The sequence below is a fragment of the Equus caballus genome, chromosome 26 (genome assembly GCF_041296265.1).
Source record: "Equus caballus isolate H_3958 breed thoroughbred chromosome 26, TB-T2T, whole genome shotgun sequence".
Taxonomy (NCBI): domain Eukaryota; kingdom Metazoa; phylum Chordata; class Mammalia; order Perissodactyla; family Equidae; genus Equus; species Equus caballus.
The window spans coordinates 40431396-40451809 of record NC_091709.1 but is presented as its reverse complement, the minus strand read 5'-3'; the positions used below and the strand labels follow the sequence as shown (position 1 = coordinate 40451809).

The window sequence follows — 20414 nt, the reverse complement described above, 5'->3', positions numbered from 1 at the left end:
ATTTTATGTGAGAGATTTTAGCACCCGCAGGTTTTGGGTACCCACGGGTATCCTGAAACCAATCCCCCCAGGACACTGAGGGACGACTGTGTACGGACATACGTACACACACACATACAAAGACACATGAGACGCCGATTAAGAAAAATAAGAATCTACAGAAATACTTTTAAAGTAAAGAAAGCGCGCTAATTTTCACATTACATACAGCATTAAATCTTTGCCAACGTACACAGGTCTTCCTGGGATTTATAAAAACGTGAAACAAAAGGAAACGGAGTGAAGGCTCAGAGAGTACTTAAAAAACGAGGAGCTGGAAAAACAGTGAGGCCTGTGAGGAGAAGACTCTGACTCAGAGGCCTTGGGAGCACTCAGCACGGCCCTCAAGGCCTTAGGGCTTGGCCGTCACCCTGAGTCGGGCACCCCTGGGCCCGTGGGGAAGATCTGTGTCCAGTGAAGCCTGGCAGGGGAGCGGAGGGGAGGAGTGGGGAAGGCTGTCCTTTTGTTTCTTGTTTCGCTTCGAAGTCTCTAACGGTGGGAGCCCGGAGTCTCTGGTGTCTGACGTGTTGTCTGTAGCAACAGCTAACACTCACACGGAGCTGTTCCAGGCGCGTTGTGTGTCTCAACGCTTCCTCTCACAAGCCTGGGAAGAGAGTCCTCTTACGTCCCCACCTTACAGATGAGGAAACTGAGGCGTGGAAAGGTCGGTGTGACTTGCCCGAGGTTACCTGGTGGTGAGGGCTGGAGCTGGCACTCGCAGCCACCGCTCCTGCCCAGACAGGCTGCTGGGAGGGAGGGAACCGGGCACTTCTCAAGGAGGCGCCCGGGCCTGATGCGCGTGTGATTCTTCAGTCGTCCCAGTGGCCCACATCTGCAGCACCTCACCCCCGGGTACCCAGGTCCTCAGCCCTGCTGCACGTTGGACGTATCTGAGGTGGGGCTTTTCGAAGTCCAGAGGCCACGAATCAATGAATTACTCCAATCACCGAGGAGGGAGCCTGGGCCCCTGGCAAATGGTGATTCACTCACATGCGCCGTCGGTCGAGGACCTGCGCTGGGGTGCCACTCACTGAGGCCCGCGCTCTGTAACTTCACCCTCAGGTAATTTGGGGGGAGCAAGGGTTTCCTACTGCAGCCCTGGGCCCCCTCATGTGGCAGAGCCTGCGAGGCGTCTGTTTCCTGGGGCCTGGCACGGAGCAGGTGCTCGACAGCTGTTGGCTGAGTAAGGAGAACGGGCCTGCAGGAGGACTGATGAGGTCACCAGCCTGTGGTTAGAGCAGTTGAATCGGCCATTGTTTGGAAAAACAGATGAGGCTAAACCCCAAATTAGCTCAGCCCATATTTAGTTAGTGATTGCATGTAAACCCCAGGCCCGCCTCTGTCACAAATAGAAAGAGAAAATCACATCATTCCTCGTCTGTAAAATATGGGCAGTAACTCCCACCCTGAAGGATTCAAACAGGGCACAGAGCCAGCCTGTGAAAAGTGCTGGGTAAATGGCGGCCACTATTGCTCCCCCAAAAGGTGACGTGCAGAGGCAGGTACCGCTAGAGCAACTGCATCATCTACGATGTATGGCGCCCTGGCTGCAGGGCAGGCACGGCTGGGGCAGGGCCCCTGGTCAGGCAGATGTCTTCACAGCCATGAAATCACTGGGGACAGACACACTGGAAAACAGAGTTAAAGGGCCTGAGGATTTCTGAATTTGTGTTTGTAATATCCTAAAAGTAAAATTTCATTTGTCCTGCTAGTTACCACTTCTATACTAACGAGTGGTGTTCTTTTATTTTTCCTGCCATTGAGAAAAATGTAAAAGCTAAAATGTACTTTCCTGTGAGCACGCTGCTGGATAAGAGGGGACCGAGTGATTTCACTGTGTACACTCTGGACCGTAAGATGCGGTGGGTGCAGTTAGATTAAGACCAGGAAATGGGTTCCAAATTGAGAGGATGAAAGGAGGTCCTGAGACTTTAAAGTAAATAATTGGTTTCATAAGAAAAAATGGCATTTAACAAGTCAATTCCGTGGTAGGAAATATTTTCCAGGCAGAGTTTTACTTGTAAAATAGTCCGAAGGCATCGCTGAGTTTCCTACAGTTGGCGAGCTCTTGGTGTGGCTTTCATATAAAAAGGCGAATAAAGCAAATTATCTGTCCCTTTTCAAACTCCATCTCTATGATGGAGATCAGTTTTGGTTTCTATTCTGCTTCCAGAAAGGGAGAGATTTAAAACCTAAATCAGGGCCCCTTCTCTGCTACGGGGACCGAATATGCCTCTCTATAACTAGTAGTTTTTATATTTTATAACCAATATTTTCCTGATTAGCAATAGTTTAATATTAGTTGAATATGTTTAAATATCTCCTATAGTAACCTGATAAGGAATGTATGCATATATAAGCTACCTACACACATAATTTTAAAAGATCAAAGTAATGCTCACCTATAGTACAAACAAGAAGTAACGTGTTATAAAATAATGAGTATTTTGATAAGTTGATGCCTAGGCACACACTAGAAGACATCAGCACAGAATATTGAGTACCCAGGGCCTGTCCCCTCAGGTAGAATCAGCATGAGTGAGATGGCCGCAAGGATAGTGACTCGGGGTGCGCTGTGCTGGGGACTCAGACACCAGGAACAGGGCTGCTGTTGGGCGACATCACTTTCCAAAACGGTGAACAACTCTTGGTAAAGTTCCAAAAAAGCTCCCAAAGTACAGTCAACCCTCAAACCCCCATTTGCAAGGTAACAGCATTCCCGGAAAATTCAAGAACATTAAAATTCAAAAGATACTGGGTGTCTAAACATAAAATGCAGTTAGGGTCTCAACCTCTACTGTCCCATTCAGGAGCCACAAGCCACTAGCCACATGTGGCTGCTGAGCATTTGAAATGTGGCTACTCTGGATGTTGTAGACTGGACTTAGAATGAAAAAAAAAGAATGTAATGTATGTCATTAGTAATGTTTGTATTGATTATTGTTGAAATAACATTTTGGCTATACTGGGTTAAATAAAATATATTGCCAGCCTTAATTTTAGTTGTTTCTTTTTCCTTTTCTAAGGTAGCTACTAGAATATTGAAACTGCGATGTGCTGCATTACTGGAGGGCAGCGTCCTTGCGTTGGCTGAGTTTGGGAGAATCCTCACTCTGTGGGATGGTCTAGCTCACAGCGCAATATCCCACATCCTAGCCCTCCTCACCTGACTCCCAATCACTGTAACAACCAAAACCATGCTCACGTATCTCCAGAACCTCCGCCTTCCCCACAGCTCCCTTCCCCAGGGCGGGCCCACCTCACAGCCTTCTCGCACAGCTCTCGGCCTCACCCTGCATGCTTCCTCAGCCCTGAACTCCTCGGACACCCCTCACACCCATCTTTGCCCCCAGATCCTCTTTGACAGTGTTTCAAATCCCCCTCTGATCGCACAGACTCAAGCCGCTTGGTATGCTCACCAAGAAAATGCATGAGCTGGGTCATAAAACAAATCTCAGTATGTTTAAAAGGATGCAAATCTTACAAAATATGTTCTCAGGTTACAACTGAATTATATTAGATCACAATAAAATGTTTATTAAAACTTCAAATATTGGAAACTAAACACATTGCTAAATAATCCATGATCAAGGGTCTGGCCCCGTGGCCAAGTGGTTAAGTTTGCTCACTTCGCTGCAAGGCGGCCCAGTGTTTCATTGGTTCGAATCCTGGGCGCGGACATGGCACTGCTCATCAAACCAAGCTGAGGCGGCGTCCCACATGCCACAACTAGAAGGACCCACAACGAAGAATATACAACTATGAACCAGGGGGGGGCTTTGGGGAGAAAAAGGAAAAAAAAAAATCTTTAAAAAAAAAAATCCATGATCGAAGATTCATAAGGGAATTTAGAAAATATTTTGAACTGAATGAAAAGGAAAACACAACACATCAAAAATAGTAAGATGCAGGTAAAGCACTCTTTAGAGGAAAATTTATAATTTTATATGCATATACTAGAAAAGACATAAGTTGAAAACCAATGATCTAAGAAACTAGAAAAAGAAAAGCAATAAACAATAGAATTTAAAAAGCCAAAAGTTAGTTCCTTGAAAAGATTTGTAAAATTAATAAACTGGCAGTGCTAGTGAAGAAAAAAGAGAGAAAATACAAATAATCAATAGCAGGAATGAAGAAATATCTGTACGTCCCTTAGATATTAAAAGGATAATAAGGAAATATTTAAACAACTTTACTACAACAAATTCAACAATTTAGACGAACTGGAAAAATTCCTTGAAAGACACAAATTCCCATAACTGACTCAAACAGAAATGGAAAATTGGAATGGTCCTACACTTATTAAATATATTCATTATAAAAAACTTTTCCACAGAGAAAAATCCAAATTATCAAACATTTAACAAAGAAATAATACCAACATTACACAAACTTTCAGAGAAGAGAACACTGCAATTCACTTTATGAGGCAGCAAAACCCTGATGCCGCAGCCTGACAAAGACATTCCGACAAAGAAATCTGCAGACTGATTTTCCTCACGAACACAAATCTTCAAAATGCAACAACCTTCAATGGAATATTGCCAAATATAATCCCACAATATGTAAATATATACATCTTGAACAAATAGGGTTTATCGGAGTTCAACATTTGAAAATCACTGTGATTTACCACGTTAACACAATAAAAGAAAAATCCTACTATCACTGAAAAAAACTTGGCAAAATTCAACAGCTATTAATGATTAAAAAAACTCTCAGCAAACTAGGAATATGGAGGGAGCTTCCTTAAGTGGAAAAAGGCATCTACGGAAAACCTATGGGTAGCATCACATTTAATGGTGAAAGACCAAATTCTCTCCCCCTAAAACTGGGAATAAGGTGAGCAAGTCTTGTGCTGGAGGTCCCAGCCCATGTGTTCAATCAAGAAAAAAAGTAAAATCGTCTCTATTTGCAGACACAATTAACTCCACAGAAGATTCTAGCGAATAAAAACTGCTACTAGAATTAATAAAAACATTTATCAAGGTGGCAGTATACAAGGTCAATATACAAAAAAATTATATTTCTGTATGCCAGCAAAAAACACTTGGAAAATGAAGTTTAAAAAACAGCATTTCCAGTAGTATCAAAATACATAGAATACTTAGGAATACATTTAATGAAAGATATGAAAAACTAGAGTGAAAACTATAAAACACTGATGAGAAAAATTAAAAATGATCGAAATAAATGGAGCGACACAGCATGTTTGCAACTTGGCATAATCAACATTGTTAAGGTGTTTATTCTTCCAAAATCGATCCACAGATTCATCATAACCCGGAACCCCCAGCAGGCTTTCCGTAGGAAACAACAGTGCTTCTAAATTGTATTTGGAAATGCGGAAGACCTGGAGTAGCCAGTTATTTTGAAAAAGGAGAAGTGCTGATGCCGGCTTGTATTAGTCAGCTCAGGCCGCCATAACAAAACACCACAGACTGGCTGGCTTAAACATCAGACATTTTTCTTCTCTGAGTTCTGGAAGCTGGAAGTGCGAGAACCCAGATGAAGGTGTTGGCAGCTTTGTTTTCTCAGACCTCTCTCTCCTCCCTGTGCCCCCACACGTCTTTTCTCTGTGCACTGGAATCCCTGGCGTCTCCTCTGTTCCTCATAAGGACGCAGCCCTATTGAATTAGGGCCCCACCTGGATGACCTCGTTTAACCTTAATTACCTCTTTCAGGCTCTACTTCCAAATAGTCAAATTGGGGGTTAAGGCTTCCAACATGTGAGTTTGAGCGAGACACAATTCAGTCTATGACACGGATCTCACCCCCAAAGAGTCTGATTTAGCTGTTCTGGGGATCCTGCTCATAGGAAGCTCAGATGCTTCCAGAGTCTAACGAGCAGCCACCATTGAGAACCACTGAGCAAGGACAGAGGTCTCAACCTGTGGGTGCACTGAAGTTGCGCAGGTTCTCCTGGCTGACGTGACGCCAACCGGACCGCCTGAAGGATACTCTGTGAAGAGGGGCCCGATAGGAAGGAGTTCTATTCCAGACACTTCCCATACCCTGCATGGTCCTGGGATCAGCCATGTAATGTACTCAGCCCAAGGTCAGGTCCAGAGTGATGCTTGCTAAATAGAAGCCATGAGGCAGGCATTAACTTCACATCTACCCACTCCAACATTCAGGCTCTTTCCGCTAGACCCTAGTGACTTTCAGGCTGTGAGGAAACACCGCAGTAGAAGAGAAGAGCAGTAACATTCTCATATGATTTAGCCTGGAGCCCCTAAGTTTGGATGTTTATGGGTTTTATTCATTTTAAAGTTCCTGTGTTTGTATGCTAACATCTTTTAGATGTACCAACCCAGAGCCATCAGTGCTGACCTAGCCGCCTCTTGCTTCCTCCACTCCACCAACACCTCACCAGCCAGAGGATCTGACAGCGAGAACCGTGGAGCGTCCTACAGCCAATCTAACAAATATGGAACACTTAAAAACACACTCAATTTCTCCTCCAGTTGCTTCCTCAGGATTAAAGAGACTATTTTTAGGATCCGTGTGATGACAACTGCCAAGACGCACAAGGCGTTTGCAGCATTTGCATCTACTTATCTGAGTAAAGATAAAGGGCTCACCTTCCCCACCCCCGCCGCCCCTCCCCGTGCTGTCCCCTTTATCTTCCACATCAGTGAGGGCAGAGGTCTGCAGGCCTCCCATGCCTTTCCTTCAGTCCTATCCCAGCTGGATGTGCCACCAGAGCCTGGCTCTGCCTCCTCGAACTAACAAATTTTGGGGCTGCCCCACCACTGTCCGCAGTGTAGACCCCGTCTTGACTTCCTAGGGAGGGAGAAAGGAGCTGAGAAGGCAAAGGGCAAGCCAGAGAGAAAAAAGAAAACCAGGCGGTCGGTCACGGAGCACCAGGGCCAGCTCCCCAAGCCTTCCCCCGCTTCCTCCCTCCCCAGCTCGGGTCTCTGCGGCTGCTCCCTCCAGAGATGCGAAGGCCATATTAGGCGCTTTTTGGGCTCCTCTTTCACAGGGCTTGGGCCCCAGGCTGGCAGGGCCTAAAAGGCTTTGGTTGGGAGCAGCAGAAACTTGGAGACAAGTAGTAGATTCCATTCCGCAGAGTCATGTTCCTTTCCTCTCCTCCCTCCCCCCAGGCCCTTCCCGCAAGCGCAGACTCCCACCAGCGGCTCTGTCAACAGAGAGCGGCTCCAGCATCTTAGGCTCCGTCAGGGCGGCCGCCCTAAGCTGCTTAATGACCTGCCTCTGGGTGGTCAGGCTGACCTGACACGCAGAAGCTTCTTGAGATGGAAAAAGTCTAGGTTTTTAAAGTGTGGGATCGGGGGGAAGTGTTAGGATATGAGAGTTTGACGTCAGAACTTAAATCGAAAATCCTTTGACCACTTGAGAAAAAAAATTGCAGAAACACAGAGGAAAGTATTCTCTTTTGCTTTTGAAGTGAGAACACAAACTTATTTCATTCATTTATTCACTGTTTCTATGATAACTTATCATTTTCTAAGAGGGAGGCCCCGTTATGTGCTATAGGGAATAAGAACGTCACCCAGGTGTCAGCAGGATTTCTTGGATGTCTGGGTCAGGCAAGGTTAAGTTGACTCCATTTCTTCTTTGCCCTGCCCTGTAAAAGTCCAAATTTCCCCTAAGTATCCTAGCGATTTCCAGGGGCTTATGTTCTCTAGGTCAGCTCTTTCTCCCTGTCTCCGTTGCTCTGTTGCACACCTCACGGAGTCACGGAACTCTTCCACAAAAGTTGACTAACACAGGATTTGTGCCTAGGATAGATTTCACGAAGAAGTGAGACGGGTGAGAAGGAGGAATTTATATTACAGAAACACAAACAACTTCCAATAGGGTGTTAGACACCCTGTTTTTTAAATACCCTCCAGGGCATCCAGGTCTGATAAAATAATGTAAAACTGGACTAATATGATGCAACGGCTTTGGGACACTGGATAGAAACCATTAGAGGACCACCCTCCCTGAGGAAAGTGAAAGAGGAGCTGAGCGCCACACCTGCCATGGCTTTCTGCTTGGGGACACTTCCCATGTCACAGCATAGGAAAGGAGCCCCCCAGAGCAGCTTGGTGCTCATGGGCGAGAAGTGACAGAGATCTGAGTTCAGGGCTGCTGAGGTGACTGGAATTTGCAGGGCGGGTTGCAGAGGAGGAGAAAGCCTGCGCAGGGAACGGGCACCAGAAGCCGCCATAGTGGTTCCCTTGGGCCTCAGCCTAATACTGAGCTGGGCGTGACTAGGACAAGACCCCACAGGCCGGGCAGAGAACAGCCACTGAGGGGCCGTGAGATGAATGGAGACTTTGGAAATCGCACAGCGTGGGAAGCACTGGAGTCTGACCATACCTAACATCCCGGTCATTTAGCTGAGACCCTAGAGCGGATGGGGCACATTAGGAGGGCTGCTCCACCCCCGGGCAGGGGCCCCTCTAAACCTTCCCTCACAAAGCCTGCTAACAAGACTTGGAAGGTGAAGACTTATCGGCAAATTAACTGCCTCTCAGAATAAAACTACTCACTACTTAAGGGAAGACAACCAAAGACAGACGCTCAACAACGGAGCATCCACAGTATCCAGCATAGAATCCAAGGGAGTGAGTGTTCAATGGGGACAGAGTTTCAGTTTGGGCAGATGAAAGAGTCCTGGGGATGGTTGGTGGCGATATTTGTACAACAATATGAAGGTACTTAATGCCACTGAGCTGTACCCTTAATAATAGTTAAAATGGTAAATTTTATGTTATGTATATTTTACCACAATTTTTAAAAATGCCCTCTAAGACTACTGCTTCCAGGAATAACAAGGACAAGATGTACCCTCCTCTTTGAAACACTAAAACACCAGAAAAAAATATATGAAACAATGCCTTGCAGACAGTGGGCATCAGGCAGCACAAGACAGTAATCCTTCAGAAAGGGGAGACAAATGAGTGGAGCCCTACAATGTCCCCGCTGTTACTGCCTGCACAGAGTGTCCAGGCTACAGCACAGGGATGGGAAACCCCAATGAAGCCGGTGGTCTCCCTGAACTGAGGGAATGGAGCTGGGAGTCAAAAGAGGCCAAGGCAGCCAGGGTTCAGAAGGCAGAGTCCCCAGAGAGAAGGGAACCCTACAGAGAGAGGGTCCCAGAGACTGGCAGAGGGTCGCCCTGAGTCTTCAGCCAAGTACTGATCAACACACGCATATGAAGAAAGTAGCAGAGACTGGAGAAAGAATCACACAAAAGACCAGAAGAATAATCCCTATGCTGGTTCCAAACAGCTAGAATACAAGGTTTGTAATTTACGAGGCATCAGCTAGAGTACTGAGAAGGTATTGCTTCAGTGCCGAAGAAAAGATCAGCCCCAGATTAAAATCTACTCTACTCTCAACGAACAAAGTTTAAAACAAATGATAAAAGTATCAAACTATTTCCAAGTAACTTAATTGCGTTGCAGAACAAGGATCAGGAAGTTTTATAGGTATAGAAAAATATCTGGCACACAACAGGATAAAAGTTACATTGTCTGGCATTCAGCAAAAAATAACCAGGCATGCAAAGCAGCAGGGAAATATGATCCATAATGATGAGGAAAATCAATCAATAGAAACAGACCAAAAAATGACACAGATAATAGAAATAGTAGACAAGGACACTAAAAGTTATTATAACCATATTCTGTATGTTCAAGAAGGTAGAGGAAATGTTAGGCAAGTTAAGTCGAGACAGGAATATTGAAAAGACCTAAAATGAACTTCGAGAGTTGAACTTTACAATGTCTGACATGAAAAATACACTTGGTGGTATTAACAACACATCAGACAGTACAGGGAAAAAAAATTAGTCAACTTAAAGACATAGCAATACTACCCAAAATGAAACAGAGAGAGAAAAAAAAGACTGAAAAAAAAAAATGAACAGAGCATCATTGAGCTGTAAGATAACTTCAGGAAGCCTAACATACCTGTAATTGGACACCACAGGAAAGGGGGGAGGAGGACAAGAAAAAGATCTGAATAAATAATGGCTGAGAATTTTCCAAATTTGATGAAAATCATAAATCCACAAATCCAGGAAATTCAATGAACTATAGAAGCACAAGAATCATGAAGAAAATTACATCATGCACATCATAATCAAATTGCTGAAAATCACTGATAAAGAGAAAATCTTAAAAAACAGCCAGAGAAAAAAGGCACACTATGGGGGCTGGCCCGGTGGCACAGCTGTTAAGTGCACACGTTCCACTTTGGTGGCCTGGGGTTCGCCGGTTCGGATCCCAGGTGCAGACATGGCACCGCTTGGCAAGCCATGCTGTGGAAGGCGTTCCACATATAAAGTAGAGGAAGACGGGCATGGATGTTAGCTCAGGTCCAGTCTTCCTCAGCAAAAAGAGGAGGATTGGCAGTAGTTAGCTCAGGGCTAATCTTTTTCTTCTTCTTCAAAAAAAGGCACACTACATACAGTGAAACAAAGATAGGAATGGCATGAGATTTCATATTGGAAACAGTCTGAACCCAAAGATGGTGGAGCAAATATGTTTAGAGCATTGAAAGTAAAAAACTGTCAGCATGGACTTCTACACTTATCAGAAATGTCTGGGGCTGGTCCCATGGCCGAGTGGTTAAGTTCGCGTGCTCCGCTGCACGGCGGCCCAGTGTTTTGTTGGTTCGAATCCTGGGGGCGGACATGGCACTGTTCATCAAGCCACGCTGAGGCAGCATCCCAAATGCCACAACTAGAAGGACCCACAACGAAGAATATACAACTATGTACTGGGGGGCTTTGGGGAGAAAAAGGAAAAAATAAAATCTTTAAAAAAGAAAAAAAAGAAATGTCTTTCACAAGAAGGCAAAATAAAGAGTTTTTCAGGCATTCAAAAGCTGAATGAATTCATCACTAGAGACCTGAGCCATAAGAAATGTTAAAGGAAGTCCTCTAGGCAGAAGAAAAAAAATAATGTAAATCTGCATCTACATAAAGGTGGAAAGAGTACTGGAAATACTACATATATCTACAAATATTAAAGAGGGTTTTTTTTCTTATTTAAAAAAATCTCAAGAGATCATTGAGATGCATATCATTAGCCACTAGGAAAGTGCTAATCAAAACCATGATGAGATACCACTTCATACCCATTTCGATGGCTGTAATCAAGAAGATGGGTCATAGCTAGTGCTGGTGAGAATGCGGAGAAATTGGAACCTTCGCACACTGCTGGTGGGAATGTAAAATGTGCAGCCACTATGGAAAACAGTCTGGCAGTCTCTCAAAAAGTTAAACACTGAGTTACCATATGAATTATACACTTTAAATGGGTGACTTGTATGTGAATTATATCTCAATAAAGTTGTTACCAAAAAAGATAATTCACTTTTTAAAACTAAAATAATTGCAATATACTAGAGTTCATAATTTATAGTGTTTAAAATGTATAACAACAATAACACAAAGGCCAGGAGGGGGAAATGAAAGAATACAGTCGTGAGGTTTTTATAATATATGTAAACTGGCATAATATTACTTGAAGGAAGTTAAAGATTTAGATTATAAATCATAAATCAACCACTAACATAAAAAAACCCCAAAGAGATAGCTAATAAACAACAAGAAGAAGAAATAATGTAGAATTAGAAAAAATACACAATTACTCAGAAAGACGGCAAAAAAGAGGAAAACGAGAATAAAAAGATACTGCAAATAGGAAGCAAATAGCAAGATGGTAGATTTAAACCCAACCAGAGCAACAACTACATGAAATGTAAATGTCCAAACATCCCAATTAAAAGGCATATATTCTCATGTTGGCTAAAAATGTCATACCCAACTATATGCTGCTTATAAGAAATCTAGCTGAAATATACAGACAAAAATAGGTTAAAAGTAAAGAGATGGGAAAAGACACACTGTTCTAACACTAACCAAAAGAAAGCTGGAGTAGCTATATTAGTATCAGACAAAGCAGATGTCAGAGCAAAGAATACTGCTGGAGATAAAACATGGTCATTTCATAATGATGAGTCAATTCATTAAGAGGACATGATACTAAATATTTATGTACCTAATAACATAGCTTCAAAATATACAAAGTAAAATCAGTTAGAACTCCAAGAAGAGACAAATCCACAATCTTACGCAGAGATTTCACAACTCTAGCTGGGAGAATAAATTGCAGGAAAATCAGAAAGACTACAGAAGGCTTGAATAACACTAACAACCAATGCCACTGGTTGAGTGGCATTCATAAAACACTGCCCCAAACAACAGGAGAAAACACATTGTTTTTAAGTACACGTAAAACACTTGCCAAGATAGACCATGCTGTGGGTCACAAAAAAATTCTTAATAATTTTAAAAGGATGCAAATCATGCAAAGTATGTTCTCTGACTCATGGAATGAAATTGGAAATCAGTAACAGAAAGATGTGTAAAAACTCCCCAAATATTTGGAAACTAAATAACATATACCTATAAAAAACCCATTGGTCAAACTGAAAATCACAATCAAAATTAAAAAATATTCTGAACTGAATCAAAATGAAAATATAACATTATAAGCTCAGATGGGTTTTATGATGAACTCTACCAAACATTTATGAAAGAAATTAAAGAAATTAGTACCAATTCTACACAAACTCTTTCAGAAAATTGAAGAGGGAATACTTCTGATCTCATTATATGAGGCCAAAAATCACTGTGTTATCAAAACCAGAGAAAGACATTACAAAGAAAAGATAATATAGACTAATATCCTTCATGGACTTAGATACAAAAATTCCAAAACAAATTAGAAAATTGAATTTAATAATAGTATGACCAACATCACCTTACACCCATTAGAATGGCAAAAATAACCAAAACAAAAAGTGACAAATGTTGGAGAGGTTGTGGAGAAAAAGGAACCCTCATACACTGCTGGTGGGAATGCAAACTGGTGTAGCTGCTATGGAAAACAGTATGGAGATTTCTCAAAAAATTAAAAATAGAAATATCATATGACCCAGCCATCCCACTACTGGGTGTCTATCCAAAGAACTTGAAATCAGCAATTCCAAAAGTCCCATGCACCCCTATGTTCAGTGCAGTACTATTTACAAGAGCCAAGACTTGGAAACAACCTAAGTGCCCATCAACTGATGATTGGATAAAGCAGATATGGTATATAGATACACAATGGAATACTACTCAGCCATAAAAAAGGATAAAATCGTCCCATTCACAACAACATGGATGGACCTTGAGGGAATTATATTAAGTGAAATAAGCCAGATAGAGAAGGACAATCTCTGTATGACTCCACTCATATGAGGAATTTAAACATGGGGACAAAGAGAACTGATTAGCGGTTACCAGGGGAAAGGAGGGGTGGGGAGTGGGCACAAAGGGAGAAGTTGTGCACCTACAACATGACTGACAAACAATAATGTACAACTGAAATTTCACAAGGTTGTAAACTATCATAATCTTAATAAAAAGTAAAAAGAAAAGATAAAAAGAAAAACAAACAAAAAAAAGGATGACAAAATGAAGTTTATCCCATGAAAGAAAGAATGACAACATTTGAAAATCAATCAATGTAATTTACAGTATTAAAAGACTAAAAAAGGAAACTACATTATCATCCAAATTGATGCACAAAGCCATTCAAGTCCAACATTGATTTCTGATTTAAAAAAAAAATCTCTCAGGAAACCAGGAATATAAAAGAACTTCTTCAATCTCATAAAGGGCATCTAGGAAAAACCTACAGCTAATATTACACTGAGTAGTAAAATACTGTGTGCTTTCAGCCTAAGATGAGGAACAAGTCAAGGCTGTCTGCTCTCACCACTTCTATTCAACACTGTAGTTCATCGCATTGTAAGCAGTTCAATAAAACAAGAAATGAAAGGCATCCAGATTGGAAAGGAAGAATTAAAACTGTCTTTATTGGGGCCGCCCCATGGCCAAGTGGTTAAGTTCGCACACTCTGCTTTGGTGGCCCAGGGTTTCACCAGTTCGAATCCTGGGATGCGGACATGGCACCGCTCCTCAGGCCATGTTGAGGTGACGTCCCACATGCCACAACTAGAAGGACCCACAACTAAAGAAAAAAAAATACACAACTATGTACTGGGGGGCTTTGGGAGAAAAAGGAAAAATAAAATAAAATCTTAAAAAAAACCCACAAAAAACCTGTCTTTATTCACCAATGCTGTGATCATCTCTGTAGAAAATTCTTCAGAATCTACAAAAAAGCTACTAGAATAAGCAGGTTTAGCCAGGTTGCAGGATATAACATAAATATACAAAAGCCACTTGCATTTCAATAGCCGAGTAACAAACAATCAGAAATTGAAATTAAAATAAACATCAACAGCAGCATCAAAAAGAAAATACTTGCAAATAAACTTGACAAAATAGGTGCAAGATCTGTAGAGTGAAAACTACAACCATTCCTGAGAGAAATTAAAGGAAACTTGAATAAATGGAGAAAGATACCATGATCATGGAATGGAAGATTCAATATTGTTAAAACGTCAAGTCTCGCCACATTGATCAAAGATTTAATGCAATCCATATCAAAATTCAAGAAGGCTTTTTCGTAGAAACTGACAAGCTGATCCTAAAATATATATGAAAACCAACAGAACAGAATAGCCAAAGGCAAATTTGAAAAAGTAAAGTTGGAGGGCTTACACTACATGATCTCAAGACCTAATATAAAGAAACAGCAATCAAGACAGTGGCATAGGGGCCAGCCCGGTGGCATAGCGGTTAAGTACGCATGTTCCACTTTGGCGGCCCGGGGTTTGCCGGTTTGAATCCTGGGTGCGGACACGGCACCGCTCAGCAAGCCATGCTGTGGCAGGCGTCCCACATATAAAGTAGAGGAAGATGGGCACAGATGTTAGCTCAGGGCCAGTCTTCCTCAGCAAAAAGAGGAGGACTGGCAGCAGTTAGCTCAGGCCTAATCTTCCTCAAAAAAATAAAAGAGTGGCATAAAGATAGACAAATATATCATTTGAACAGAATAGAAAATCCAGAAATATGTCCACACTTACAGTGTCAATAGATTTTCAACAAATGTGCCAAGGCAGTTCAATGGGGAAAGGATAATTTTTTCAAAAACTCATGTTGAAATAATCAGTTAGCTGTACACAAAAGAAAAATGAACTTCAATCTTCATGAAAACGCCACACACAAAAATTAACTAGAGATGGACAATAGACCTAACTGTAAGAGCTAAAACTATAAAACTTCTAGGAGAAAATCTTATTGGCCTTGGGTAGTTTGGCAGATTAAAGGAAAAAATGCACAAAGTATAAAAGAAAAATAATAAATTGAACATTATCAAAATTAAAAACTTTTCCTTTTCCTATTTTGTTAAAAATAGTTAAGAAAATGAAACACTAAGCCACACACAGACTTGAAAAATATATTTACAAAACATATATCCAAAAAATGTCTTATGTCTAGAATACAGAAAGTACTTCTACAACTCAATCATAGGAAGAAATAACCCAATTTTAAAAATGAGTCAAATATTTAAACAGGCATTTCCATAAAGAAGATAAATGGATTGCAAATAAGCACAGGAAAAAATGCTCAACATCACTAGTTCTTAAAGAAATGCAAGCTAAAACCCCAAAGACATACCACTACATATACTAAAATGGCTACAATTTTAAAATTGTACTATATGCTTCCACACTGCACTTATTGCTTCGTGCCATTTGCCACATTTCTTTCCACTTCTTATTTGGAACTCAGTTGTCTTTTTTTTTCTTTTTTTTTGCTGAGGAGGATTCACCCTGAGCTAATATCTGTGTCAATCTTCCTCTAATTTCTTAGTATGTGGGCTGCCACCACAGCATGACAACTAACAGAGCACTGTAGGTCCGTGCTCAGGAACTGAACTTGGGCCACCAAAGCAGAGCACGCTGAACTTAACTACTAGGCCACGAGGGCTGGCCCACTCAGCTGTCTTATACAGTGTTGGTATTTCCTGGAGCCTCTGGAGTATGTACGCCAGCAAAACAGGGTTGTAAACCAAGTAAGAGAAAAGCATGCATTTGAGGCAGGTGTGGGTCCAATCCAGGATAGCAATAAAGGTAACTCTAGGATGGACACGGGACAGGAGGCTGGGAGGATAGGCTAAAGGCACAGAAGAAAAGAAGAGAGAAGCAAAAAAAGAGGGAAAGAGAGCCAACGAAAAATTTTAGGAAAATCCAAGGGCAAAACAGCCTTGCCTAATTAGAACAGAAGTCAGTGGGCTCCAAGAACAGAGTGGGCTCTTACCACACATAAGATGAGAATGGAACAGAAGATATTGGGGATTCAGTGAAGGCATATGTTTCTTGTCCCAACAACAATGTGAGTGGCACAGGGGTTGTAGCATTGTAACCACGGAGAAAGCCATGTAACCATGGGACACCACTTGTGTGGCCTCATGAGGTAACAGGAAGGGGACCCCACTGCAGCTACGGCATGGGTGCATGCAGCAGGTGAAATAGGATTTCCAAGGATTCTGTGGGCTGCATGGCTGGAGGAGGTTTTGTCACATGTGGGAACCTGAGATTTTCTGGCTGAAGGGGAGAAGTGGCCAACAGATGAATGGCTCCAGCAGAGCTGGCCTAGCACGTATGAATGCTGACTCAGACATTTTTCAGCTACGCGGTGACCTTGGGAAAGTTATTTAGCCTTTTAGGTTTGTTTCCTCATCTGTAAAATATGAGTAAAAGTAATCTCTACTTTGTAGGTTATTGGGGAAATTAAACACTGGGGTGTTCGTAATCACTCAGCAATAGCCGGAATGCTTTACTACGCTTGACAAATAGTCATTCGTAAAAGCACGTTGTGAGACTGAGGGGCAGAGGCCACGTCTGGGGGTTGTGAGGAGGGTCCGACAGGGGTTGGGGGCACCAGATTTGAAGGCCACCATAGCCAGTTCGTGGTGTGTGGCTCTTGTCCGGTAGCTGGGGTGGGGTTTTTAAGTGTTTATTGATCAGCTACTATATGCAAGGCACCCTCATTTAATGTGTGTTGTGATTGTGGAAACTGAGGCTCCAGGAGGTTAAATAACTTATCGAGGCCACACTACGGAAGGGATGCAGGGAGTAGGGGCGTGGTTGGATGAAGGGAAGCCCGGGGATCCTAGCCTGCAGTGGGAGCAGCGGGAGGGGGCTGGCTGCTCCAGCCCCGATGCTGTTGTGGGCTACAGTAAGGCCAGGTGTGAGGAGGTGAAGTGAGAAGGAGCCTGTGACCTAGGGTCAGGGGGTAGTGAGTGAAGGAGCATACTTCCTGACAGACTTCCCCTGGTCCAGGATATGGGGGCCCACTGAAGTCCTCCCAGCCCTGCACGGCAGATCCACTGAAGCCAGGTCTGTGGGGCCTGATTGGGTCCGGTATTTCAAAGGACTAGAGGAGAACAGCAGTGGGGCAGGGGTGCCGAAGGTAGAGCAAAGGGTGAGCTAGGAGGCTGACAAAACACAGTTAAATTGCATCCTAAATGCCCCCTCCCTGGCCCCGGGGCCAGTCCCCTGTGAGTCTAAGCCCACATGCAGAACTAATATTTAACGAGGGCTCACCAGCAAGGTGTACTGCCTGCCAGATGCATAGGTGCCTCCACATGACATCGGCTGTCTCAGCCTCCCACCCGGCCCATGGGGGCCCTATCCGTGCCCTGGGAACCTCCCACCTCTGTACACCCACCAAATCAAGGGGTAACATTGGCCTCCTCGCTCTCCTTAAGCACCCAGCAGGCTGTCCTTGGCTGGCTTTGTTCTTGCTTTCACTCTGCCTGGGCTGCACGCCCTTCTCCCTTCCTCCACCCCCGCCCCCCCCCCCCCCCCCCACCGCCCCGTCTCCTTCAGGGCTGCACTCCCCGGCTTCTCTAAAATTGTGACCCCCCCTCCCCTCCCATACACACGGCCTCACCCCTTTCCCGGCGCCATTTTTCTCCAGATTACCGGTGAGTACCAAGTATTTTACTGTCACAGCTGACGCCAGTCTCCCCTGCTGGAACGTTGAGGACTGAGGATGGGCCTTTTCTCTCTTCTGTTCCCTGTTGTATCTCCAGCACCTGGAACAGCGCTTGCACATGCTAGATGTTCAATAAAGATTTGATGAACGACTGAATGAGCAAATGAATAGCCGATGTGCTGGAGTTCATGAGCCCATCAAAATGATGAGGACCATATGGCTTACTCCCAGAGAGGCTCCCTGGGAGAAGTGAAGGTGGAAGCAGGGATGAGGCCCTTGTTCCCCAGGAGAGGTCCCCAGTGGGGACAAGGAGGATGGGAGTGGGGAGATGTCGGCTCAGTAGCCTCATAAAGGCCCAGGAAACAGGGTTGGATGGCCATGGCCCTAAGGGAAGGGTTGTAGCAAGAGCTACACCTCGGCTTTCAAAGGTCTGGCCAATGTAGAGGTGGTGGTAGTTTTGCAACTGGAAGCAAAGGCAGCGTGGCCTCCAGTGATGCCCCCAGAAAAGCTGGAGTCCTGCTGGCACTGGGGCAGCAGCCAGCGTCTGGAGGCACAGTGTTGGTCTGTTCAATCGCTTTCTTTTTTGGAGGCTGTTGGCTCACCCCACTGGAATGGGGTGGCACTTCAGGACACGAAGCTCGGAGCTGGTGGCAGATTTCTTGGAACCGGTAGCAGGGAGATCTAAATTAAGACCTTTCTATCACACCAAATAAATAGAAGCTGAAAGAGAAGGCTGAAGGAATTAGGCAAAATGCCTTTATACATAAACTTTTGAAAAACGGAGGGGAAAAAAGTTAGAAAACAGAATGGTTTTTATTCGCTCGAGTCCCAAGGTATTTGCTGAAAACAATGACACCTCTGTTTGACACAAAAGCACATGTTAGAAAGAGCAAGTCTCTCTCTTTGAAGTGCCCTGCCACAGAAGCCCGGGTAATAAATGCCAGCGGCTCTGATGTGGAGGTTCTGTGGCAAGGCTGAGGGCTGGCCCGATTTCAAGCCCCACACTCCCTCCAGGGAGGTAAGAGGAGTCGTCCCTGGCTCGGAGCTGTCCTCATGGGTGTTTCTTGCTTGGCACCCCGTGAAGCACACCTGCTTTGGATTTACCTGCACGCTCCTGAGGCAGGGCCTCGCCAGAGGTAAAGAGGGTGCCTGCCCTGGCTTTTGGCAGAGGAACACCTGCAGCAAGGGCCCGCTGTGACGGAGGAACAAAGCTGGCGCTGGGAGGGGCTCTGAAGGCATTACTAAGAGGCTGACTCAACGACAGACTTCGGGCCTCTGTCTCTGATCCAGCATGTCCTGGGCACAGTGGTGAGCAGTGTCTTCTTTCCAGGATGGCAGTGAAAGGGGAGCAGACCCAGGACGGGGCCCAGGAAGAGGGCAGAAGGCACCTACGGCAGCGACAGTGAGGACCTTCACCAAACAGAGCAGACTAAATCATCTCGGAAGGGTTTAGGTGTTACAGGACCCTAATCACCATGTCCAATAGGAAACGAGAAAGACACTAAGGGCCACTTCAGTGCCATCAGACCAGCTGTTTCTCCTTCAGACCAAACTCCTGCAGGCACAGGAGGAGGGAGGCCTGATATGTAGCATTTGTCAGTTTTTGTGGTGTAAACACTCCCACCATAGCCAATTTCAAGCTACCTATGTGACACCATTGAGCAGAGTTGGTGAGAGATGCACAGAATCCCATTATCTAGTATTTCCACCATACAGATACTGCATACACCAGTAACCCCCAAAAGCATAGATAATAATGAACTGTAGTAATCAGAAAGCAACTGCCTTTGTTTTTTATATAATTTATTTAATACTGTAAATTTATAAAATTCAATTTTCAATAGTAGTTGTGTTTAACAGCCAGCTCGCAAAATTCCTGAAAGTTTAACAATGAGCTCTTGCGACTGGGGCCAGGGAGCCAACTCCAGTGCCCCAGACTTCCCCTGGTCCAAGAACGGCAAGACTGGTCCTTGCAAAGTGTCTGGTCCCCCTTGCCAGTACCAGGCAACTCCGAGATAACATGCACGACCTTTCTAGCAAGGTGTGGTCTGTGGCCTTTTTCTCTTGACTCGGCAGCAATAACAAGTTTGGCATGAGGCTCACGTTCTTCACTACCCTACAGAGCAGCTTCCAGAAGACCCGCCGGCTGGCAGGGGTCAGCGCTGGGAGGCTGCAGGAGCTGCCAACCCAAGGAAGGCGCACCTGTTCTGCGGTGACAGGGACAGGTGGGCTCCGGGCCTCAGGGTGGGAATTCAGTCTGACAGCTGTGAGGGCTGTGTGCACAGGTGGGTGACGAGCCTCTCCAAGAGCTCCACCAGGGACCGTGGCAATCCCCGTGCCTGCCAGGCCCAGGTTCATCATTTTTTTTCTTTATTGGAGGGAGCTTTGTTGTTGTTCAGTTTTGTGCAACTAAAGTGCAGACATTTAAAAAGTGTAGCTCCATGAATTT

At 44.2% G+C, this 20414-nt stretch overlaps 1 protein-coding gene and 1 non-coding gene across 3 annotated transcripts in view; one reads left to right on the top strand and one right to left on the bottom strand.

Annotated features, from left to right (window-relative positions):
- Window positions 1–20414, bottom strand: part of TTC3 (tetratricopeptide repeat domain 3) — a 150240-nt gene that overhangs the window by 5398 nt on the left and 124428 nt on the right. The window lies entirely within an intron of this gene.
- On the top strand, window positions 880–1022 carry MIR9029 (microRNA mir-9029). Its single transcript, NR_128043.1, has one exon. It is a non-coding gene; the product is annotated as a microRNA mir-9029 (primary transcript).